Source organism: Megascapheus bottae, chromosome 2, assembly GCF_031878675.1.
Source record: "Megascapheus bottae isolate mThoBot1 chromosome 2, mThoBot2.hap1, whole genome shotgun sequence".
In the NCBI taxonomy this organism is placed as follows: domain Eukaryota; kingdom Metazoa; phylum Chordata; class Mammalia; order Rodentia; family Geomyidae; genus Megascapheus; species Megascapheus bottae.
Genome location: NC_143510.1, coordinates 64,024,362 through 64,049,242, shown reverse-complemented (window position 1 = coordinate 64,049,242; position 24,881 = coordinate 64,024,362). Strand labels below are relative to the sequence as shown.

The following is a 24,881-nucleotide window of genomic DNA, read 5'->3' as shown; positions in this document are numbered from 1 at the left end:
CTGGCCACCTTTCCGAGCACTTTGGGGCTGCCCGCATGTTCCTGGCTACGCTCCCTCAGCACTCCCAACTTGGGTTTCTCCAAAAGACTCCAACACCATTGTATGTCTCCAAGTGCTAGGGGCCATCTCTGCTTTTGTACTCTATCCATTCTTCCTATTGTCCCTGACTCTACTGTATAGATCAATTAATAAATCGGAAATAAAAACGGAGATAAAGCACACGTTTGCTGAGAGTTGTTCTTGTGTTCAGTCATCGCTACTCTGCAATTGTGATATCTGATGATCACTATTCAGTCCCGGCCTTTGAGGGAATGCCAATGTGATGCTCTTCTCCAGTGAACTTCTAGGAAAGTCTTAATGGAGCCGTGGCTCCAGGAATACAGAGGCGACAATGCGCACAAAAGCCCCACTGTATTCAGTTCCAGGACCTGGCACAAACATAGGTACTTGCACTAAATAAGTCGTGTGTACGCACATGTGCACACCCCACACCCACACCCACACCCCACACCCACCCACCCACCCACCCACAACCACACAAACATGCTTTCCAGAAAAATGCAAAGTAGTCCAGCATGATTGCTCACACCTGGAATCCTACCTCCTCAGGAGGCTGAGATCTAAGTGTCAAGTTTCAAATTCAGCCCTGGCCATAAAATCTTGAGATTCCTACCTCCAATGATCCCCTAGAAAATGGGAAGTGAAGTGGTGGCTTAAGGGTTTGGAGGTAGCCTTGAGCTGAAGAAGTCAGGAACAATACCAGGTCCTGGGCCAAGGCTTTCAGCCTTTGCTGAAATTTTCATTGAAAGCTCCAAAGCCTAGATTTCTGAGCTAGGTCCCATAAGGAAAAAAAAGAAACAGTCAAAGAAGGAAAGAAAGACAGAAAGAAAGATAGAAAGAAAGAAAGAAAGAAGGAAAGAAAGAAAGGAAGAAAGGAAGAAAGAAAGAAAGAAAGAAAGAAAGAACAGTGGAAATGTTATAGGGTAATTTGGACATCGATAACCAAACACAGTCTGTGAAAGGATGTTAAACCCTTCCCATCTCCATGTTATTCTACATGAGAATTTTCACTATTTAAATTGTTGTGGTGGAAATAGGTGCCTAGAATCACTTGGATTTGCTCTGGAGGGTGAAACCATGCTCGGTGTGCTGGGTGTGGCTTCCAAATCCCCACCCATCAAGCCAGGGAACTAGTTGTACAATCCATCTTTTGGGGGGGGCGGTGAGAATTTTCCACCGTGATATGATTAAATGTGCCTGCAAAAGGTAGACTATATTTCCTTTGCTATTCCAGAGAAATACTCACTTGGTGCCTAACCAGACCCAATGACAACAACAACAACATTGGAAACGAGGAGCAAGAGAGAAATATGCCCACCACACTGAGGTGGCTTCTGCCTCTAATTCTGTCCTTCAGGAGCATGAGAACCATGGATCCCAGGAAGATGTCAACAAGCAGAGAGGTGTGTGAGAAAATTGGACGCCAACAAGCTCCTCAGAAAACATCCTAGGATTCCAAGAATCCAGGGTCTCCAGAGTTTTGAGATGGGAGGATCACACTGCAAGGACTATCTAGGCAATCCAGATCCTTAGAGTTTCTAGGTTTCTGTAGCCATTGCTTTGGACAAGTTTTAGAGCACTAACCTAGACCAAAAGCCGCTCAGAGCCCCGAGTTCCTGTTCTAATACATGAACCCAATAAAATGGAAAGGTTCGAAAAGGCAGGATTAAAGCTCTTGTGAAGGTAGGGAGATTAAAGTTAGGAAGGCAGGGGGTGAAAAGGCAGGCAGGATGGAAGGAAGGAAGGAAGGAATGAATGAAGGAAGGAAGGAAGGAAGGAAGGAAATAAGGAATTCATGCAGGAAGACAAGTAGAGAAAGAAGGAAAACCAAAAATTTTCCGAAAAAGTTCCTGGAGACTCTACACAATTTTGCAGGCTGAGGGTCGTACAACCTGACCCCAAGTCAGGGCAATGGACCATCTGTGGAATAGTATTGGGGATTTAAAGTAAAAGGGAGGAACTTTTTCTATGTATTTCAATGTAATTTTTCATTTTCGACGAAATGCATAGAGGGGTTACAGTTCCACCTGCCAAACAGTAGGTGCATTAATTCGCCACAATAATATGCCTTGTCCGGATATTAGGGTAGAAACGTTTTGTGTCTACACATTCACAGGTGAGAAATGGATGCCAGGCACTGTGACTCGCATGTCAATAATCCTATCTGAAGGGATTAGGATCCACCCTGTGCAGGACCCTATCCAGTGTAGGGTTGCTGGGTGTGACTCAGAAATCCCAAGGGAGGGGGGGGGGCTGTTCTTTTATTGGAAGATAGGTGCTGGAAAGGGCTGCGTTGGGGCTATAAGACTCCCAGGGGCACAGAGAAGAGCAGCAGTTTCCCAGAGTCCACAGTCAGAGCCTGACGCTGCTGGACCGGAGAGAGCCCTGCCTGCACACCGGATCCTGGTCTTGTCCAGCGAGAGGAACATGGGGACGCCACCCACCCTGGAGAGTCTAGCCATGCAGGCCTTAGTGAGGAGCCATTCGGTGTCCATCTGTGACACCCTGGAGGATGTGCCATGGCTGCTGTTCCCCCGGCTCTTCAGGGAGGCCTATGCCGGGGGCCACGCAGAGGTGCTGAAGGCCATGGTGCAGGCCTGGCCCTTCCCCTGCCTGCTCCTGGGGGCCGTGACGCGGTCACCAGACCTGGAAGCCTTGAAGGCTGCCCTGGATGGACTCGATCTGTTGCTCGCCCAGAAAGATCGGCCGCGTCGCTGGAAACTGCAAGTTCTGGATCTGCGAAGCGTGTCCTCCGAGATGCGGGCCCAGGGCTGCCCCTCTCTGGCCGGAAGCTCCCCTCCAGGCCCCCTGAGCCCCCGGCCCCCGGCGACTTGCGATGCACGAAGGACTGAAGAGCGGCCCTTGACCATAGTCCTGGACCTCACCATCCAAGATGGCCCCCAGGGGGCTTTCCAGGCCTACGTGCTGCGGTGGGCCCGGAAGAGGAGAGGGCGAGTCCAGCTGCGGTGCGAGAAGCTGCAGATCCTGTCGGGCTGCACCTCCAGAGTGCGGAAGGCTCTGCGGCCAGTGCGCCTGGACTCCATCCAAGAACTGGTGGTGGACTGTTTCTGGCGTCGAGAGACCATGAAAACCTTTGCTCGTCAGCTCAGCCAGATGCAGAACCTTCGGGTGCTCCACTTCTCCAAGATGAGTGCTCAGGTGTACACTTCCAGAGCCCTCAACGCGCTGTACTCCCGCAAGTACGCAGCACACCTGGGGCGGCTGCAGTGTCTGCGGGAGCTTCACGTGCACGACGTCTTCTTCCTCCACGGAAAGCTGCCGGCCATCCTGGGGAGCCTGACAGCTCTGAAGACGCTGTCTTTGAGTTCCTGTCCCCTGCAGGAAGACGACCTGAAGTTTCTGTCCGGCTGCGCCTGCGCCAGGCAGCTCCAGCGCCTGCGACTGAGGAGTGTGTGCCTGGGCCGCTTCAGTCCGGAGCCCCTGCGAGCCCTGCTGGAGCAAGCGGCCGGGACCCTGGAGACCCTGGCCTTGGAGGACTGTGGCCTCACCGACGCCCAGCTCCCTGCCATCCTGCCCGCCCTCAGACAGTGCTCCCAGCTCGGCTTCTTCAGTTTCTATGGAAACCCCATCTCCTTGGGCAGCCTGTGTACCCTGCTCAGCCACACTGCCAGGCTGGCCCGTTTCAGTCAAGGGATCTATCCTCCCCCTCTGGAGAGCTTCTACTTTCAAGACGACGGGGTCCTGGGGAGCATCCACCTTGAGAGATTTCTTCTCATGCTGGGCCCCCTGTTGCAAGCGTGGAGAGCTTCCTCGACGCCTAGCCAGCGCTTCCAGATCTGCGCCGATTTCTGTCATCGTCGCCGAAAGTGCCAGATGGTTAGCCTGGGGCCCCGTGGCTCCTGGGTGCTCACAGTGGAAGGACTTCCTGGCCTGTCTGCGCTGCCTGCGTAATTGGGCGCCTCCCTCCCCAGCATTCCTGTGGACCTGACCCATGAAAGCCTAGCTTTAAGGTCCTTCCCCCATCCTCACACATCCCAACCTTCAGGGTCACTGCAAGACAAAGGGCATGTGTTTCTGCCCTTGGCCCTTCAGCCGGACCTAGGGAACTGGCCACCTTTCCGAGCACTTTGGGGCTGCCCGCATGTTCCTGGCTACGCTCCCTCAGCACTCCCAACTTGGGTTTCTCCAAAAGACTCCAACACCATTGTATGTCTCCAAGTGCTAGGGGCCATCTCTGCTTTTGTACTCTATCCATTCTTCCTATTGTCCCTGACTCTACTGTATAGATCAATTAATAAATCGGAAATAAAAACGGAGATAAAGCACACGTTTGCTGAGAGTTGTTCTTGTGTTCAGTCATCGCTACTCTGCAATTGTGATATCTGATGATCACTATTCAGTCCCGGCCTTTGAGGGAATGCCAATGTGATGCTCTTCTCCAGTGAACTTCTAGGAAAGTCTTAATGGAGCCGTGGCTCCAGGAATACAGAGGCGACAATGCGCACAAAAGCCCCACTGTATTCAGTTCCAGGACCTGGCACAAACATAGGTACTTGCACTAAATAAGTCGTGTGTACGCACATGTGCACACCCCACACCCACACCCACACCCCACACCCACCCACCCACCCACCCACAACCACACAAACATGCTTTCCAGAAAAATGCAAAGTAGTCCAGCATGATTGCTCACACCTGGAATCCTACCTCCTCAGGAGGCTGAGATCTAAGTGTCAAGTTTCAAATTCAGCCCTGGCCATAAAATCTTGAGATTCCTACCTCCAATGATCCCCTAGAAAATGGGAAGTGAAGTGGTGGCTTAAGGGTTTGGAGGTAGCCTTGAGCTGAAGAAGTCAGGAACAATACCAGGTCCTGGGCCAAGGCTTTCAGCCTTTGCTGAAATTTTCATTGAAAGCTCCAAAGCCTAGATTTCTGAGCTAGGTCCCATAAGGAAAAAAAAGAAACAGTCAAAGAAGGAAAGAAAGACAGAAAGAAAGATAGAAAGAAAGAAAGAAAGAAGGAAAGAAAGAAAGGAAGAAAGGAAGAAAGAAAGAAAGAAAGAAAGAAAGAACAGTGGAAATGTTATAGGGTAATTTGGACATCGATAACCAAACACAGTCTGTGAAAGGATGTTAAACCCTTCCCATCTCCATGTTATTCTACATGAGAATTTTCACTATTTAAATTGTTGTGGTGGAAATAGGTGCCTAGAATCACTTGGATTTGCTCTGGAGGGTGAAACCATGCTCGGTGTGCTGGGTGTGGCTTCCAAATCCCCACCCATCAAGCCAGGGAACTAGTTGTACAATCCATCTTTTGGGGGGGGCGGTGAGAATTTTCCACCGTGATATGATTAAATGTGCCTGCAAAAGGTAGACTATATTTCCTTTGCTATTCCAGAGAAATACTCACTTGGTGCCTAACCAGACCCAATGACAACAACAACAACATTGGAAACGAGGAGCAAGAGAGAAATATGCCCACCACACTGAGGTGGCTTCTGCCTCTAATTCTGTCCTTCAGGAGCATGAGAACCATGGATCCCAGGAAGATGTCAACAAGCAGAGAGGTGTGTGAGAAAATTGGACGCCAACAAGCTCCTCAGAAAACATCCTAGGATTCCAAGAATCCAGGGTCTCCAGAGTTTTGAGATGGGAGGATCACACTGCAAGGACTATCTAGGCAATCCAGATCCTTAGAGTTTCTAGGTTTCTGTAGCCATTGCTTTGGACAAGTTTTAGAGCACTAACCTAGACCAAAAGCCGCTCAGAGCCCCGAGTTCCTGTTCTAATACATGAACCCAATAAAATGGAAAGGTTCGAAAAGGCAGGATTAAAGCTCTTGTGAAGGTAGGGAGATTAAAGTTAGGAAGGCAGGGGGTGAAAAGGCAGGCAGGATGGAAGGAAGGAAGGAAGGAATGAATGAAGGAAGGAAGGAAGGAAGGAAGGAAATAAGGAATTCATGCAGGAAGACAAGTAGAGAAAGAAGGAAAACCAAAAATTTTCCGAAAAAGTTCCTGGAGACTCTACACAATTTTGCAGGCTGAGGGTCGTACAACCTGACCCCAAGTCAGGGCAATGGACCATCTGTGGAATAGTATTGGGGATTTAAAGTAAAAGGGAGGAACTTTTTCTATGTATTTCAATGTAATTTTTCATTTTCGACGAAATGCATAGAGGGGTTACAGTTCCACCTGCCAAACAGTAGGTGCATTAATTCGCCACAATAATATGCCTTGTCCGGATATTAGGGTAGAAACGTTTTGTGTCTACACATTCACAGGTGAGAAATGGATGCCAGGCACTGTGACTCGCATGTCAATAATCCTATCTGAAGGGATTAGGATCCACCCTGTGCAGGACCCTATCCAGTGTAGGGTTGCTGGGTGTGACTCAGAAATCCCAAGGGAGGGGGGGGGGCTGTTCTTTTATTGGAAGATAGGTGCTGGAAAGGGCTGCGTTGGGGCTATAAGACTCCCAGGGGCACAGAGAAGAGCAGCAGTTTCCCAGAGTCCACAGTCAGAGCCTGACGCTGCTGGACCGGAGAGAGCCCTGCCTGCACACCGGATCCTGGTCTTGTCCAGCGAGAGGAACATGGGGACGCCACCCACCCTGGAGAGTCTAGCCATGCAGGCCTTAGTGAGGAGCCATTCGGTGTCCATCTGTGACACCCTGGAGGATGTGCCATGGCTGCTGTTCCCCCGGCTCTTCAGGGAGGCCTATGCCGGGGGCCACGCAGAGGTGCTGAAGGCCATGGTGCAGGCCTGGCCCTTCCCCTGCCTGCTCCTGGGGGCCGTGACGCGGTCACCAGACCTGGAAGCCTTGAAGGCTGCCCTGGATGGACTCGATCTGTTGCTCGCCCAGAAAGATCGGCCGCGTCGCTGGAAACTGCAAGTTCTGGATCTGCGAAGCGTGTCCTCCGAGATGCGGGCCCAGGGCTGCCCCTCTCTGGCCGGAAGCTCCCCTCCAGGCCCCCTGAGCCCCCGGCCCCCGGCGACTTGCGATGCACGAAGGACTGAAGAGCGGCCCTTGACCATAGTCCTGGACCTCACCATCCAAGATGGCCCCCAGGGGGCTTTCCAGGCCTACGTGCTGCGGTGGGCCCGGAAGAGGAGAGGGCGAGTCCAGCTGCGGTGCGAGAAGCTGCAGATCCTGTCGGGCTGCACCTCCAGAGTGCGGAAGGCTCTGCGGCCAGTGCGCCTGGACTCCATCCAAGAACTGGTGGTGGACTGTTTCTGGCGTCGAGAGACCATGAAAACCTTTGCTCGTCAGCTCAGCCAGATGCAGAACCTTCGGGTGCTCCACTTCTCCAAGATGAGTGCTCAGGTGTACACTTCCAGAGCCCTCAACGCGCTGTACTCCCGCAAGTACGCAGCACACCTGGGGCGGCTGCAGTGTCTGCGGGAGCTTCACGTGCACGACGTCTTCTTCCTCCACGGAAAGCTGCCGGCCATCCTGGGGAGCCTGACAGCTCTGAAGACGCTGTCTTTGAGTTCCTGTCCCCTGCAGGAAGACGACCTGAAGTTTCTGTCCGGCTGCGCCTGCGCCAGGCAGCTCCAGCGCCTGCGACTGAGGAGTGTGTGCCTGGGCCGCTTCAGTCCGGAGCCCCTGCGAGCCCTGCTGGAGCAAGCGGCCGGGACCCTGGAGACCCTGGCCTTGGAGGACTGTGGCCTCACCGACGCCCAGCTCCCTGCCATCCTGCCCGCCCTCAGACAGTGCTCCCAGCTCGGCTTCTTCAGTTTCTATGGAAACCCCATCTCCTTGGGCAGCCTGTGTACCCTGCTCAGCCACACTGCCAGGCTGGCCCGTTTCAGTCAAGGGATCTATCCTCCCCCTCTGGAGAGCTTCTACTTTCAAGACGACGGGGTCCTGGGGAGCATCCACCTTGAGAGATTTCTTCTCATGCTGGGCCCCCTGTTGCAAGCGTGGAGAGCTTCCTCGACGCCTAGCCAGCGCTTCCAGATCTGCGCCGATTTCTGTCATCGTCGCCGAAAGTGCCAGATGGTTAGCCTGGGGCCCCGTGGCTCCTGGGTGCTCACAGTGGAAGGACTTCCTGGCCTGTCTGCGCTGCCTGCGTAATTGGGCGCCTCCCTCCCCAGCATTCCTGTGGACCTGACCCATGAAAGCCTAGCTTTAAGGTCCTTCCCCCATCCTCACACATCCCAACCTTCAGGGTCACTGCAAGACAAAGGGCATGTGTTTCTGCCCTTGGCCCTTCAGCCGGACCTAGGGAACTGGCCACCTTTCCGAGCACTTTGGGGCTGCCCGCATGTTCCTGGCTACGCTCCCTCAGCACTCCCAACTTGGGTTTCTCCAAAAGACTCCAACACCATTGTATGTCTCCAAGTGCTAGGGGCCATCTCTGCTTTTGTACTCTATCCATTCTTCCTATTGTCCCTGACTCTACTGTATAGATCAATTAATAAATCGGAAATAAAAACGGAGATAAAGCACACGTTTGCTGAGAGTTGTTCTTGTGTTCAGTCATCGCTACTCTGCAATTGTGATATCTGATGATCACTATTCAGTCCCGGCCTTTGAGGGAATGCCAATGTGATGCTCTTCTCCAGTGAACTTCTAGGAAAGTCTTAATGGAGCCGTGGCTCCAGGAATACAGAGGCGACAATGCGCACAAAAGCCCCACTGTATTCAGTTCCAGGACCTGGCACAAACACAGGTACTTGCACTAAATAAGTCGTGTGTACGCACATGTGCACACCCCACACCCACACCCACACCCCACACCCACCCACCCACCCACCCACAACCACACAAACATGCTTTCCAGAAAAATGCAAAGTAGTCCAGCATGATTGCTCACACCTGGAATCCTACCTCCTCAGGAGGCTGAGATCTAAGTGTCAAGTTTCAAATTCAGCCCTGGCCATAAAATCTTGAGATTCCTACCTCCAATGATCCCCTAGAAAATGGGAAGTGAAGTGGTGGCTTAAGGGTTTGGAGGTAGCCTTGAGCTGAAGAGGTCAGGAACAATACCAGGTCCTGGGCCAAGGCTTTCAGCCTTTGCTGAAATTTTCATTGAAAGCTCCAAAGCCTAGATTTCTGAGCTAGGTCCCATAAGGAAAAAAAAGAAACAGTCAAAGAAGGAAAGAAAGACAGAAAGAAAGATAGAAAGAAAGAAAGAAAGAAGGAAAGAAAGAAAGGAAGAAAGGAAGAAAGTAAGAAAGAAAGAAAGAAAGAAAGAAAGAAAGAAAGAAAGAAAGAAAGAAAGAACAGTGGAAATGTTATAGGGTAATTTGGACATCGATAACCAAACACAGTCTGTGAAAGGATGTTAAACCCTTCCCATCTCCATGTTATTCTACATGAGAATTTTCACTATTTAAATTGTTGTGGTGGAAATAGGTGCCTAGAATCACTTGGATTTGCTCTGGAGGGTGAAACCATGCTCGGTGTGCTGGGTGTGGCTTCCAAATCCCCACCCATCAAGCCAGGGAACTAGTTGTACAATCCATCTTTTGGGGGGGGCGGTGAGAATTTTCCACCGTGATATGATTAAATGTGCCTGCAAAAGGTAGACTATATTTCCTTTGCTATTCCAGAGAAATACTCACTTGGTGCCTAACCAGACCCAATGACAACAACAACAACATTGGAAACGAGGAGCAAGAGAGAAATATGCCCACCACACTGAGGTGGCTTCTGCCTCTAATTCTGTCCTTCAGGAGCATGAGAACCATGGATCCCAGGAAGATGTCAACAAGCAGAGAGGTGTGTGAGAAAATTGGACGCCAACAAGCTCCTCAGAAAACATCCTAGGATTCCAAGAATCCAGGGTCTCCAGAGTTTTGAGATGGGAGGATCACACTGCAAGGACTATCTAGGCAATCCAGATCCTTAGAGTTTCTAGGTTTCTGTAGCCATTGCTTTGGACAAGTTTTAGAGCACTAACCTAGACCAAAAGCCGCTCAGAGCCCCGAGTTCCTGTTCTAATACATGAACCCAATAAAATGGAAAGGTTCGAAAAGGCAGGATTAAAGCTCTTGTGAAGGTAGGGAGATTAAAGTTAGGAAGGCAGGGGGTGAAAAGGCAGGCAGGATGGAAGGAAGGAAGGAAGGAATGAATGAAGGAAGGAAGGAAGGAAGGAAGGAAGGAAGGAAGGAAGGAAGGAAATAAGGAATTCATGCAGGAAGACAAGTAGAGAAAGAAGGAAAACCAAAAATTTTCCGAAAAAGTTCCTGGAGACTCTACACAATTTTGCAGGCTGAGGGTCGTACAACCTGACCCCAAGTCAGGGCAATGGACCATCTGTGGAATAGTATTGGGGATTTAAAAGTAAAAGGGAGGAACTTTTTCTATGTATTTCAATGTAATTTTTCATTTTCGACGAAATGCATAGAGGGGTTACAGTTCCACCTGCCAAACAGTAGGTGCATTAATTCGCCACAATAATATGCCTTGTCCGGATATTAGGGTAGAAACGTTTTGTGTCTACACATTCACAGGTGAGAAATGGATGCCAGGCACTGTGACTCGCATGTCAATAATCCTATCTGAAGGGATTAGGATCCACCCTGTGCAGGACCCTATCCAGTGTAGGGTTGCTGGGTGTGACTCAGAAATCCCAAGGGAGGGGGGGGGGGCTGTTCTTTTATTGGAAGATAGGTGCTGGAAAGGGCTGCGTTGGGGCTATAAGACTCCCAGGGGCACAGAGAAGAGCAGCAGTTTCCCAGAGTCCACAGTCAGAGCCTGACGCTGCTGGACCGGAGAGAGCCCTGCCTGCACACCGGATCCTGGTCTTGTCCAGCGAGAGGAACATGGGGACGCCACCCACCCTGGAGAGTCTAGCCATGCAGGCCTTAGTGAGGAGCCATTCGGTGTCCATCTGTGACACCCTGGAGGATGTGCCATGGCTGCTGTTCCCCCGGCTCTTCAGGGAGGCCTATGCCGGGGGCCACGCAGAGGTGCTGAAGGCCATGGTGCAGGCCTGGCCCTTCCCCTGCCTGCTCCTGGGGGCCGTGACGCGGTCACCAGACCTGGAAGCCTTGAAGGCTGCCCTGGATGGACTCGATCTGTTGCTCGCCCAGAAAGATCGGCCGCGTCGCTGGAAACTGCAAGTTCTGGATCTGCGAAGCGTGTCCTCCGAGATGCGGGCCCAGGGCTGCCCCTCTCTGGCCGGAAGCTCCCCTCCAGGCCCCCTGAGCCCCCGGCCCCCGGCGACTTGCGATGCACGAAGGACTGAAGAGCGGCCCTTGACCATAGTCCTGGACCTCACCATCCAAGATGGCCCCCAGGGGGCTTTCCAGGCCTACGTGCTGCGGTGGGCCCGGAAGAGGAGAGGGCGAGTCCAGCTGCGGTGCGAGAAGCTGCAGATCCTGTCGGGCTGCACCTCCAGAGTGCGGAAGGCTCTGCGGCCAGTGCGCCTGGACTCCATCCAAGAACTGGTGGTGGACTGTTTCTGGCGTCGAGAGACCATGAAAACCTTTGCTCGTCAGCTCAGCCAGATGCAGAACCTTCGGGTGCTCCACTTCTCCAAGATGAGTGCTCAGGTGTACACTTCCAGAGCCCTCAACGCGCTGTACTCCCGCAAGTACGCAGCACACCTGGGGCGGCTGCAGTGTCTGCGGGAGCTTCACGTGCACGACGTCTTCTTCCTCCACGGAAAGCTGCCGGCCATCCTGGGGAGCCTGACAGCTCTGAAGACGCTGTCTTTGAGTTCCTGTCCCCTGCAGGAAGACGACCTGAAGTTTCTGTCCGGCTGCGCCTGCGCCAGGCAGCTCCAGCGCCTGCGACTGAGGAGTGTGTGCCTGGGCCGCTTCAGTCCGGAGCCCCTGCGAGCCCTGCTGGAGCAAGCGGCCGGGACCCTGGAGACCCTGGCCTTGGAGGACTGTGGCCTCACCGACGCCCAGCTCCCTGCCATCCTGCCCGCCCTCAGACAGTGCTCCCAGCTCGGCTTCTTCAGTTTCTATGGAAACCCCATCTCCTTGGGCAGCCTGTGTACCCTGCTCAGCCACACTGCCAGGCTGGCCCGTTTCAGTCAAGGGATCTATCCTCCCCCTCTGGAGAGCTTCTACTTTCAAGACGACGGGGTCCTGGGGAGCATCCACCTTGAGAGATTTCTTCTCATGCTGGGCCCCCTGTTGCAAGCGTGGAGAGCTTCCTCGACGCCTAGCCAGCGCTTCCAGATCTGCGCCGATTTCTGTCATCGTCGCCGAAAGTGCCAGATGGTTAGCCTGGGGCCCCGTGGCTCCTGGGTGCTCACAGTGGAAGGACTTCCTGGCCTGTCTGCGCTGCCTGCGTAATTGGGCGCCTCCCTCCCCAGCATTCCTGTGGACCTGACCCATGAAAGCCTAGCTTTAAGGTCCTTCCCCCATCCTCACACATCCCAACCTTCAGGGTCACTGCAAGACAAAGGGCATGTGTTTCTGCCCTTGGCCCTTCAGCCGGACCTAGGGAACTGGCCACCTTTCCGAGCACTTTGGGGCTGCCCGCATGTTCCTGGCTACGCTCCCTCAGCACTCCCAACTTGGGTTTCTCCAAAAGACTCCAACACCATTGTATGTCTCCAAGTGCTAGGGGCCATCTCTGCTTTTGTACTCTATCCATTCTTCCTATTGTCCCTGACTCTACTGTATAGATCAATTAATAAATCGGAAATAAAAACGGAGATAAAGCACACGTTTGCTGAGAGTTGTTCTTGTGTTCAGTCATCGCTACTCTGCAATTGTGATATCTGATGATCACTATTCAGTCCCGGCCTTTGAGGGAATGCCAATGTGATGCTCTTCTCCAGTGAACTTCTAGGAAAGTCTTAATGGAGCCGTGGCTCCAGGAATACAGAGGCGACAATGCGCACAAAAGCCCCACTGTATTCAGTTCCAGGACCTGGCACAAACACAGGTACTTGCACTAAATAAGTCGTGTGTACGCACATGTGCACACCCCACACCCACACCCACACCCCACACCCACCCACCCACCCACCCACAACCACACAAACATGCTTTCCAGAAAAATGCAAAGTAGTCCAGCATGATTGCTCACACCTGGAATCCTACCTCCTCAGGAGGCTGAGATCTAAGTGTCAAGTTTCAAATTCAGCCCTGGCCATAAAATCTTGAGATTCCTACCTCCAATGATCCCCTAGAAAATGGGAAGTGAAGTGGTGGCTTAAGGGTTTGGAGGTAGCCTTGAGCTGAAGAGGTCAGGAACAATACCAGGTCCTGGGCCAAGGCTTTCAGCCTTTGCTGAAATTTTCATTGAAAGCTCCAAAGCCTAGATTTCTGAGCTAGGTCCCATAAGGAAAAAAAAGAAACAGTCAAAGAAGGAAAGAAAGACAGAAAGAAAGAAAGACAGAAAGAAAGAAAGAAAGAAAGAAAGAAAGAAAGAAAGAAAGAAGAGTGTAAATGTTATAGGGTAATTTGGACATCGATAACCAAACACAGTCTGTGAAAGGATGTTAAACCCTTCCCATCTCCATGTTATTCTACATGAGAATTTTCACTATTTAAATTGTTGTGGTGGAAATAGGTGCCTAGAATCACTTGGATTTGGTCTGGAGGGTGAAACCATGCTCGGTGTGCTGGGTGTGGCTTCCAAATCCCCACCCATCAAGCCAGGGAACTAGTTGTACAATCCATCTTTTGGGGGGGGCGGTGAGAATTTTCCACCGTGATATGATTAAATGTGCCTGCAAAAGGTAGACTATATTTCCTTTGCTATTCCAGAGAAATACTCACTTGGTGCCTAACCAGACCCAATGACAACAACAACAACATTGGAAACGAGGAGCAAGAGAGAAATATGCCCACCACACTGAGGTGGCTTCTGCCTCTAATTCTGTCCTTCAGGAGCATGAGAACCATGGATCCCAGGAAGATGTCAACAAGCAGAGAGGTGTGTGAGAAAATTGGACGCCAACAAGCTCCTCAGAAAACATCCTAGGATTCCAAGAATCCAGGGTCTCCAGAGTTTTGAGATGGGAGGATCACACTGCAAGGACTATCTAGGCAATCCAGATCCTTAGAGTTTCTAGGTTTCTGTAGCCATTGCTTTGGACAAGTTTTAGAGCACTAACCTAGACCAAAAGCCGCTCAGAGCCCCGAGTTCCTGTTCTAATACATGAACCCAATAAAATGGAAAGGTTCGAAAAGGCAGGATTAAAGCTCTTGTGAAGGTAGGGAGATTAAAGTTAGGAAGGCAGGGGGTGAAAAGGCAGGCAGGATGGAAGGAAGGAAGGAAGGAATGAATGAAGGAAGGAAGGAAGGAAGGAAGGAAGGAAGGAAGGAAATAAGGAATTCATGCAGGAAGACAAGTAGAGAAAGAAGGAAAACCAAAAATTTTCCGAAAAAGTTCCTGGAGACTCTACACAATTTTGCAGGCTGAGGGTCGTACAACCTGACCCCAAGTCAGGGCAATGGACCATCTGTGGAATAGTATTGGGGATTTAAAAGTAAAAGGGAGGAACTTTTTCTATGTATTTCAATGTAATTTTTCATTTTCGACGAAATGCATAGAGGGGTTACAGTTCCACCTGCCAAACAGTAGGTGCATTAATTCGCCACAATAATATGCCTTGTCCGGATATTAGGGTAGAAACGTTTTGTGTCTACACATTCACAGGTGAGAAATGGATGCCAGGCACTGTGACTCGCATGTCAATAATCCTATCTGAAGGGATTAGGATCCACCCTGTGCAGGACCCTATCCAGTGTAGGGTTGCTGGGTGTGACTCAGAAATCCCAAGGGAGGGGGGGGGGCTGTTCTTTTATTGGAAGATAGGTGCTGGAAAGGGCTGCGTTGGGGCTATAAGACTCCCAGGGGCACAGAGAAGAGCAGCAGTTTCCCAGAGTCCACAGTCAGAGCCTGACGCTGCTGGACCGGAGAGAGCCCTGCCTGCACACCGGATCCTGGTCTTGTCCAGCGAGAGGAACATGGGGACGCCACCCACCCTGGAGAGTCTAGCCATGCAGGCCTTAGTGAGGAGCCATTCGGTGTCCATCTGTGACACCCTGGAGGATGTGCCATGGCTGCTGTTCCCCCGGCTCTTCAGGGAGGCCTATGCCGGGGGCCACGCAGAGGTGCTGAAGGCCATGGTGCAGGCCTGGCCCTTCCCCTGCCTGCTCCTGGGGGCCGTGACGCGGTCACCAGACCTGGAAGCCTTGAAGGCTGCCCTGGATGGACTCGATCTGTTGCTCGCCCAGAAAGATCGGCCGCGTCGCTGGAAACTGCAAGTTCTGGATCTGCGAAGCGTGTCCTCCGAGATGCGGGCCCAGGGCTGCCCCTCTCTGGCCGGAAGCTCCCCTCCAGGCCCCCTGAGCCCCCGGCCCCCGGCGACTTGCGATGCACGAAGGACTGAAGAGCGGCCCTTGACCATAGTCCTGGACCTCACCATCCAAGATGGCCCCCAGGGGGCTTTCCAGGCCTACGTGCTGCGGTGGGCCCGGAAGAGGAGAGGGCGAGTCCAGCTGCGGTGCGAGAAGCTGCAGATCCTGTCGGGCTGCACCTCCAGAGTGCGGAAGGCTCTGCGGCCAGTGCGCCTGGACTCCATCCAAGAACTGGTGGTGGACTGTTTCTGGCGTCGAGAGACCATGAAAACCTTTGCTCGTCAGCTCAGCCAGATGCAGAACCTTCGGGTGCTCCACTTCTCCAAGATGAGTGCTCAGGTGTACACTTCCAGAGCCCTCAACGCGCTGTACTCCCGCAAGTACGCAGCACACCTGGGGCGGCTGCAGTGTCTGCGGGAGCTTCACGTGCACGACGTCTTCTTCCTCCACGGAAAGCTGCCGGCCATCCTGGGGAGCCTGACAGCTCTGAAGACGCTGTCTTTGAGTTCCTGTCCCCTGCAGGAAGACGACCTGAAGTTTCTGTCCGGCTGCGCCTGCGCCAGGCAGCTCCAGCGCCTGCGACTGAGGAGTGTGTGCCTGGGCCGCTTCAGTCCGGAGCCCCTGCGAGCCCTGCTGGAGCAAGCGGCCGGGACCCTGGAGACCCTGGCCTTGGAGGACTGTGGCCTCACCGACGCCCAGCTCCCTGCCATCCTGCCCGCCCTCAGACAGTGCTCCCAGCTCGGCTTCTTCAGTTTCTATGGAAACCCCATCTCCTTGGGCAGCCTGTGTACCCTGCTCAGCCACACTGCCAGGCTGGCCCGTTTCAGTCAAGGGATCTATCCTCCCCCTCTGGAGAGCTTCTACTTTCAAGACGACGGGGTCCTGGGGAGCATCCACCTTGAGAGATTTCTTCTCATGCTGGGCCCCCTGTTGCAAGCGTGGAGAGCTTCCTCGACGCCTAGCCAGCGCTTCCAGATCTGCGCCGATTTCTGTCATCGTCGCCGAAAGTGCCAGATGGTTAGCCTGGGGCCCCGTGGCTCCTGGGTGCTCACAGTGGAAGGACTTCCTGGCCTGTCTGCGCTGCCTGCGTAATTGGGCGCCTCCCTCCCCAGCATTCCTGTGGACCTGACCCATGAAAGCCTAGCTTTAAGGTCCTTCCCCCATCCTCACACATCCCAACCTTCAGGGTCACTGCAAGACAAAGGGCATGTGTTTCTGCCCTTGGCCCTTCAGCCGGACCTAGGGAACTGGCCACCTTTCCGAGCACTTTGGGGCTGCCCGAATGTTCCTGGCTACGCTCCCTCAGCACTCCCAACTTGGGTTTCTCCAAAAGACTCCAACACCATTGTATGTCTCCAAGTGCTAGGGGCCATCTCTGCTTTTGTACTCTATCCATTCTTCCTATTGTCCCTGACTCTACTGTATAGATCAATTAATAAATCGGAAATAAAAACGGAGATAAAGCACACGTTTGCTGAGAGTTGTTCTTGTGTTCAGTCATCGCTACTCTGCAATTGTGATATCTGATGATCACTATTCAGTCCCGGCCTTTGAGGGAATGCCAATGTGATGCTCTTCTCCAGTGAACTTCTAGGAAAGTCTTAATGGAGCCGTGGCTCCAGGAATACAGAGGCGACAATGCGCACAAAAGCCCCACTGTATTCAGTTCCAGGACCTGGCACAAACACAGGCACTTGCACTAAATAAGTCGTGTGTACGCACATGTGCACACCCCACACCCACACCCACACCCCACACCCACCCACCCACCCACCCACAACCACACAAACATGCTTTCCAGAAAAATGCAAAGTAGTCCAGCATGATTGCTCACACCTGGAATCCTACCTCCTCAGGAGGCTGAGATCTAAGTGTCAAGTTTCAAATTCAGCCCTGGCCATAAAATCTTGAGATTCCTACCTCCAATGATCCCCTAGAAAATGGGAAGTGAAGTGGTGGCTTAAGGGTTTGGAGGTAGCCTTGAGCTGAAGAGGTCAGGAACAATACCAGGTCCTGGGCCAAGGCTTTCAGCCTTTGCTGAAATTTTCATTGAAAGCTCCAAAGCCTAGATTTCTGAGCTAGGTCCCATAAGGAAAAAAAAGAAACAGTCAAAGAAGGAAAGAAAGACAGAAAGAAAGAAAGAAAGAAAGAAAGAAAGAAAGAAAGAAAGAAGAGTGTAAATGTTATAGGGTAATTTGGACATCGATAACCAAACACAGTCTGTGAAAGGATGTTAAACCCTTCCCATCTCCATGTTATTCTACATGAGAATTTTCACTATTTAAATTGTTGTGGTGGAAATAGGTGCCTAGAATCACTTGGATTTGGTCTGGAGGGTGAAACCATGCTCGGTGTGCTGGGTGTGGCTTCCAAATCCCCACCCATCAAGCCAGGGAACTAGTTGTACAATCCATCTTTTGGGGGGGGCGGTGAGAATTTTCCACCGTGATATGATTAAATGTGCCTGCAAAAGGTAGACTATATTTCCTTTGCTATTCCAGAGAAATACTCACTTGGTGCCTAACCAGACCCAATGACAACAACAACAACATTGGAAACGAGGAGCAAGAGAGAAATATGCCCACCACACTGAGGTGGCTTCTGCCTCTAATTCTGTCCTTCAGGAGCATGAGAACCATGGATCCCAGGAAGATGTCAACAAGCAGAGAGGTGTGTGAGAAAATTGGACGCCAACAAGCTCCTCAGAAAACATCCTAGGATTCCAAGAATCCAGGGTCTCCAGAGTTTTGAGATGGGAGGATCACACTGCAAGGACTATCTAGGCAATCCAGATCCTTAGAGTTTCTAGGTTTCTGTAGCCATTGCTTTGGACAAGTTTTAGAGCACTAACCTAGACCAAAAGCCGCTCAGAGCCCCGAGTTCCTGTTCTAATACATGAACCCAATAAAATGGAAAGGTTCGAAAAGGCAGGATTAAAGCTCTTGTGAAGGTAGGGAGATTAAAGTTAGGAAGGCAGGGGGTGAAAAGGCAGGCAGGATGGAAGGAAGGAAGGAAGGAATGAATGAAGGAAGGAAGGAAGGAAGGAAGGAAGGAAGGAAGGAAGGAAATAAGGAATTCATGCAGGAAGACAAGTAGAGAAAGAAGGAAAACCAAAAATTTTCCGAAAAAGTTCCTGGAGACTCTACACAATTTTGCAGGCTGAGGGTCGTACAACCTGACCCCAAGTCAGGGCAATGGACCATCTGTGGAATAGTATTGGGGATTTAAAAGTAAAAGGGAGGAACTTTTTCTATGTATTTCAATGTAATTTTTCATTTTCGACGAAATGCATAGAGGGGTTACAGTTCCACCTGCCAAACAGTAGGTGCATTAATTCGCCACAATAATATGCCTTGTCCGGATATTAGGGTAGAAACGTTTTGTGTCTACACATTCACAGGTGAGAAATGGATGCCAGGCACTGTGACTCGCATGTCAATAATCCTATCTGAAGGGATTAGGATCCACCCTGTGCAGGACCCTATCCAGTGTAGGGTTGCTGGGTGTGACTCAGAAATCCCAAGGGAGGGGGGGGGCTGTTCTTTTATTGGAAGATAGGTGCTGGAAAGGGCTGCGTTGGGGCTATAAGACTCCCAGGGGCACAGAGAAGAGCAGCAGTTTCCCAGAGTCCACAGTCAGAGCCTGACGCTGCTGGACCGGAGAGAGCCCTGCCTGCACACCGGATCCTGGTCTTGTCCAGCGAGAGGAACATGGGGACGCCACCCACCCTGGAGAGTCTAGCCATGCAGGCCTTAGTGAGGAGCCATTCGGTGTCCATCTGTGACACCCTGGAGGATGTGCCATGGCTGCTGTTCCCCCGGCTCTTCAGGGAGGCCTATGCCGGGGGCCACGCAGAGGTGCTGAAGGCCATGGTGCAGGCCTGGCCCTTCCCCTGCCTGCTCCTGGGGGCCGTGACGCGGTCACCAGACCTGGAAGCCTTGAAGGCTGCCCTGGATGGACTCGATCTGTTGCTCGCCCAGAAAGATCGGCCGCGTCGCTGGAAACTGCAAGTTCTGGATCTGCGAAGCGTGTCCTCCGAGATGCGGGCCCAGGGCTGCCCCTCTCTGGCCGGAAGCTCCCCTCCAGGCCCCCTGAGCCCCCGGCCCCCGGCGACTTGCGATGCACGAAGGACTGAAGAGCGGCCCTTGACCATAGTCCTGGACCTCACCATCCAAGATGGCCCCCAGGGGGCTTTCCAGGCCTACGTGCTGCGGTGGGCCCGGAAGAGGAGAGGGCGAGTCCAGCTGCGGTGCGAGAAGCTGCAGATCCTGTCGGGCTGCACCTCCAGAGTGCGGAAGGCTCTGCGGCCAGTGCGCCTGGACTCCATCCAAGAACTGGTGGTGGACTGTTTCTGGCGTCGAGAGACCATGAAAACCTTTGCTCGTCAGCTCAGCCAGATGCAGAACCTTCGGGTGCTCCACTTCTCCAAGATGAGTGCTCAGGTGTACACTTCCAGAGCCCTCAACGCGCTGTACTCCCGCAAGTACGCAGCACACCTGGGGCGGCTGCAGTGTCTGCGGGAGCTTCACGTGCACGACGTCTTCTTCCTCCACGGAAAGCTGCCGGCCATCCTGGGGAGCCTGACAGCTCTGAAGACGCTGTCTTTGAGTTCCTGTCCCCTGCAGGAAGACGACCTGAAGTTTCTGTCCGGCTGCGCCTGCGCCAGGCAGCTCCAGCGCCTGCGACTGAGGAGTGTGTGCCTGGGCCGCTTCAGTCCGGAGCCCCTGCGAGCCCTGCTGGAGCAAGCGGCCGGGACCCTGGAGACCCTGGCCTTGGAGGACTGTGGCCTCACCGACGCCCAGCTCCCTGCCATCCTGCCCGCCCTCAGACAGTGCTCCCAGCTCGGCTTCTTCAGTTTCTATGGAAACCCCATCTCCTTGGGCAGCCTGTGTACCCTGCTCAGCCACACTGCCAGGCTGGCCCGTTTCAGTCAAGGGATCTATCCTCCCCCTCTGGAGAGCTTCTACTTTCAAGACGACGGGGTCCTGGGGAGCATCCACCTTGAGAGATTTCTTCTCATGCTGGGCCCCCTGTTGCAAGCGTGGAGAGCTTCCTCGACGCCTAGCCAGCGCTTCCAGATCTGCGCCGATTTCTGTCATCGTCGCCGAAAGTGCCAGATGGTTAGCCTGGGGCCCCGTGGCTCCTGGGTGCTCACAGTGGAAGGACTTCCTGGCCTGTCTGCGCTGCCTGCGTAATTGGGCGCCTCCCTCCCCAGCATTCCTGTGGACCTGACCCATGAAAGCCTAGCTTTAAGGTCCTTCCCCCATCCTCACACATCCCAACCTTCAGGGTCACTGCAAGACAAAGGGCATGTGTTTCTGCCCTTGGCCCTTCAGCCGGACCTAGGGAACTGGCCACCTTTCCGAGCACTTTGGGGCTGCCCGCATGTTCCTGGCTACGCTCCCTCAGCACTCCCAACTTGGGTTTCTCCAAAAGACTCCAACACCATTGTATGTCTCCAAGTGCTAGGGGCCATCTCTGCTTTTGTACTCTATCCATTCTTCCTATTGTCCCTGACTCTACTGTATAGATCAATTAATAAATCGGAAATAAAAACGGAGATAAAGCACACGTTTGCTGAGAGTTGTTCTTGTGTTCAGTCATCGCTACTCTGCAATTGTGATATCTGATGATCACTATTCAGTCCCGGCCTTTGAGGGAATGCCAATGTGATGCTCTTCTCCAGTGAACTTCTAGGAAAGTCTTAATGGAGCCGTGGCTCCAGGAATACAGAGGCGACAATGCGCACAAAAGCCCCACTGTATTCAGTTCCAGGACCTGGCACAAACACAGGTACTTGCACTAAATAAGTCGTGTGTACGCACATGTGCACACCCCACACCCACACCCACACCCCACACCCACCCACCCACCCACCCACCCACCCACAACCACACAAACATGCTTTCCAGAAAAATGCAAAGTAGTCCAGCATGATTGCTCACACCTGGAATCCTACCTCCTCAGGAGGCTGAGATCTAAGTGTCAAGTTTCAAATTCAGCCCTGGCCATAAAATCTTGAGATTCCTACCTCCAATGATCCCCTAGAAAATGGGAAGTGAAGTGGTGGCTTAAGGGTTTGGAGGTAGTCTTGAGCTGAAGAGGTCAGGAACAATACCAGGTCCTGGGCCAAGGCTTTCAGCCTTTGCTGAAATTTTCATTGAAAGCTCCAAAGCCTAGATTTCTGAGCTAGGTCCCATAAGGAAAAAAAAGAAACAGTCAAAGAAGGAAAGAAAGACAGAAAGAAAGATAGAAAGAAAGAAAGAAAGAAGGAAAGAAAGAAAGGAAGAAAGGAAGAAAGAAAGAAAGAAAGAAAGAAAGAAAGAACAGTGGAAATGTTATAGGGTAATTTGGACATCGATAACCAAACACAGTCTGTGAAAGGATGTTAAACCCTTCCCATCTCCATGTTATTCTACATGAGAATTTTCACTATTTAAATTGTTGTGGTGGAAATAGGTGCCTAGAATCACTTGGATTTGCTCTGGAGGGTGAAACCATGCTCGGTGTGCTGGGTGTGGCTTCCAAATCCCCACCCATCAAGCCAGGGAACTAGTTGTACAATCCATCTTTTGGGGGGGGCGGTGAGAATTTTCCACCGTGATATGATTAAATGTGCCTGCAAAAGGTAGACTATATTTCCTTTGCTATTCCAGAGAAATACTCACTTGGTGCCTAACCAGACCCAATGACAACAACAACAACATTGGAAACGAGGAGCAAGAGAGAAATATGCCCACCACACTGAGGTGGCTTCTGCCTCTAATTCTGTCCTTCAGGAGCATGAGAACCATGGATCCCAGGAAGATGTCAACAAGCAGAGAGGTGTGTGAGAAAATTGGACGCCAACAAGCTCCTCAGAAAACATCCTAGGATTCCAAGAATCCAGGGTCTCCAGAGTTTTGAGATGGGAGGATCACACTGCAAGGACTATCTAGGCAATCCAGATCCTTAGAGTTTCTAGGTTTCTGTAGCCATTGCTTTGGACAAGTTTTAGAGCACTAACCTAGACCAAAAGCCGCTCAGAGCCCCGAGTTCCTGTTCTAATACATGAACCCAATAAAATGGAAAGGTTCGAAAAGGCAGGATTAAAGCTCTTGTGAAGGTAGGGAGATTAAAGTTAGGAAGGCAGGGGGTGAAAAGGCAGGCAGGATGGAAGGAAGGAAGGAAGGAATGAATGAAGGAAGGAAGGAAGGAAGGAAGGAAGGAAGGAAATAAGGAATTCATGCAGGAAGACAAGTAGAGAAAGAAGGAAAACCAAAAATTTTCCGAAAAAGTTCCTGGAGACTCTACACAATTTTGCAGGCTGAGGGTCGTACAACCTGACCCCAAGTCAGGGCAATGGACCATCTGTGGAATAGTATTGGGGATTTAAAAGTAAAAGGGAGGAACTTTTTCTATGTATTTCAATGTAATTTTTCATTTTCGACGAAATGCATAGAGGGGTTACAGTTCCACCTGCCAAACAGTAGGTGCATTAATTCGCCACAATAATATGCCTTGTCCGGATATTAGGGTAGAAACGTTTTGTGTCTACACATTCACAGGTGAGAAATGGATGCCAGGCACTGTGACTCGCATGTCAATAATCCTATCTGAAGGGATTAGGATCCACCCTGTGCAGGACCCTATCCAGTGTAGGGTTGCTGGGTGTGACTCAGAAATCCCAAGGGAGGGGGGGGGGCTGTTCTTTTATTGGAAGATAGGTGCTGGAAAGGGCTGCGTTGGGGCTATAAGACTCCCAGGGGCACAGAGAAGAGCAGCAGTTTCCCAGAGTCCACAGTCAGAGCCTGACGCTGCTGGACCGGAGAGAGCCCTGCCTGCACACCGGATCCTGGTCTTGTCCAGCGAGAGGAACATGGGGACGCCACCCACCCTGGAGAGTCTAGCCATGCAGGCCTTAGTGAGGAGCCATTCGGTGTCCATCTGTGACACCCTGGAGGATGTGCCATGGCTGCTGTTCCCCCGGCTCTTCAGGGAGGCCTATGCCGGGGGCCACGCAGAGGTGCTGAAGGCCATGGTGCAGGCCTGGCCCTTCCCCTGCCTGCTCCTGGGGGCCGTGACGCGGTCACCAGACCTGGAAGCCTTGAAGGCTGCCCTGGATGGACTCGATCTGTTGCTCGCCCAGAAAGATCGGCCGCGTCGCTGGAAACTGCAAGTTCTGGATCTGCGAAGCGTGTCCTCCGAGATGCGGGCCCAGGGCTGCCCCTCTCTGGCCGGAAGCTCCCCTCCAGGCCCCCTGAGCCCCCGGCCCCCGGCGACTTGCGATGCACGAAGGACTGAAGAGCGGCCCTTGACCATAGTCCTGGACCTCACCATCCAAGATGGCCCCCAGGGGGCTTTCCAGGCCTACGTGCTGCGGTGGGCCCGGAAGAGGAGAGGGCGAGTCCAGCTGCGGTGCGAGAAGCTGCAGATCCTGTCGGGCTGCACCTCCAGAGTGCGGAAGGCTCTGCGGCCAGTGCGCCTGGACTCCATCCAAGAACTGGTGGTGGACTGTTTCTGGCGTCGAGAGACCATGAAAACCTTTGCTCGTCAGCTCAGCCAGATGCAGAACCTTCGGGTGCTCCACTTCTCCAAGATGAGTGCTCAGGTGTACACTTCCAGAGCCCTCAACGCGCTGTACTCCCGCAAGTACGCAGCACACCTGGGGCGGCTGCAGTGTCTGCGGGAGCTTCACGTGCACGACGTCTTCTTCCTCCACGGAAAGCTGCCGGCCATCCTGGGGAGCCTGACAGCTCTGAAGACGCTGTCTTTGAGTTCCTGTCCCCTGCAGGAAGACGACCTGAAGTTTCTGTCCGGCTGCGCCTGCGCCAGGCAGCTCCAGCGCCTGCGACTGAGGAGTGTGTGCCTGGGCCGCTTCAGTCCGGAGCCCCTGCGAGCCCTGCTGGAGCAAGCGGCCGGGACCCTGGAGACCCTGGCCTTGGAGGACTGTGGCCTCACCGACGCCCAGCTCCCTGCCATCCTGCCCGCCCTCAGACAGTGCTCCCAGCTCGGCTTCTTCAGTTTCTATGGAAACCCCATCTCCTTGGGCAGCCTGTGTACCCTGCTCAGCCACACTGCCAGGCTGGCCCGTTTCAGTCAAGGGATCTATCCTCCCCCTCTGGAGAGCTTCTACTTTCAAGACGACGGGGTCCTGGGGAGCATCCACCTTGAGAGATTTCTTCTCATGCTGGGCCCCCTGTTGCAAGCGTGGAGAGCTTCCTCGACGCCTAGCCAGCGCTTCCAGATCTGCGCCGATTTCTGTCATCGTCGCCGAAAGTGCCAGATGGTTAGCCTGGGGCCCCGTGGCTCCTGGGTGCTCACAGTGGAAGGACTTCCTGGCCTGTCTGCGCTGCCTGCGTAATTGGGCGCCTCCCTCCCCAGCATTCCTGTGGACCTGACCCATGAAAGCCTAGCTTTAAGGTCCTTCCCCCATCCTCACACATCCCAACCTTCAGGGTCACTGCAAGACAAAGGGCATGTGTTTCTGCCCTTGGCCCTTCAGCCGGACCTAGGGAACTGGCCACCTTTCCGAGCACTTTGGGGCTGCCCGCATGTTCCTGGCTACGCTCCCTCAGCACTCCCAACTTGGGTTTCT

At 52.8% G+C, this 24,881-nt stretch overlaps 6 pseudogenes; all 6 read left to right on the top strand.

Annotated features, from left to right (window-relative positions):
- The first annotated feature begins 2,487 nt into the window (after window positions 1-2,487).
- On the top strand, window positions 2,488-3,972 carry LOC150067245 (PRAME family member 12 pseudogene; annotated as a pseudogene).
- A 2,642-nt stretch (window positions 3,973-6,614) lies between these two features.
- Window positions 6,615-8,099, top strand: LOC150067244 (PRAME family member 12 pseudogene; annotated as a pseudogene).
- Window positions 8,100-10,795: 2,696 nt separating this feature from the next.
- Window positions 10,796-12,280, top strand: LOC150067243 (PRAME family member 12 pseudogene; annotated as a pseudogene).
- Window positions 12,281-14,911: 2,631 nt separating this feature from the next.
- LOC150067242 (PRAME family member 12 pseudogene) lies at window positions 14,912-16,396 on the top strand (annotated as a pseudogene).
- Window positions 16,397-19,014: 2,618 nt separating this feature from the next.
- LOC150067241 (PRAME family member 12 pseudogene) lies at window positions 19,015-20,499 on the top strand (annotated as a pseudogene).
- A 2,663-nt stretch (window positions 20,500-23,162) lies between these two features.
- On the top strand, window positions 23,163-24,647 carry LOC150067240 (PRAME family member 12 pseudogene; annotated as a pseudogene).
- Window positions 24,648-24,881: the final 234 nt, after the last annotated feature.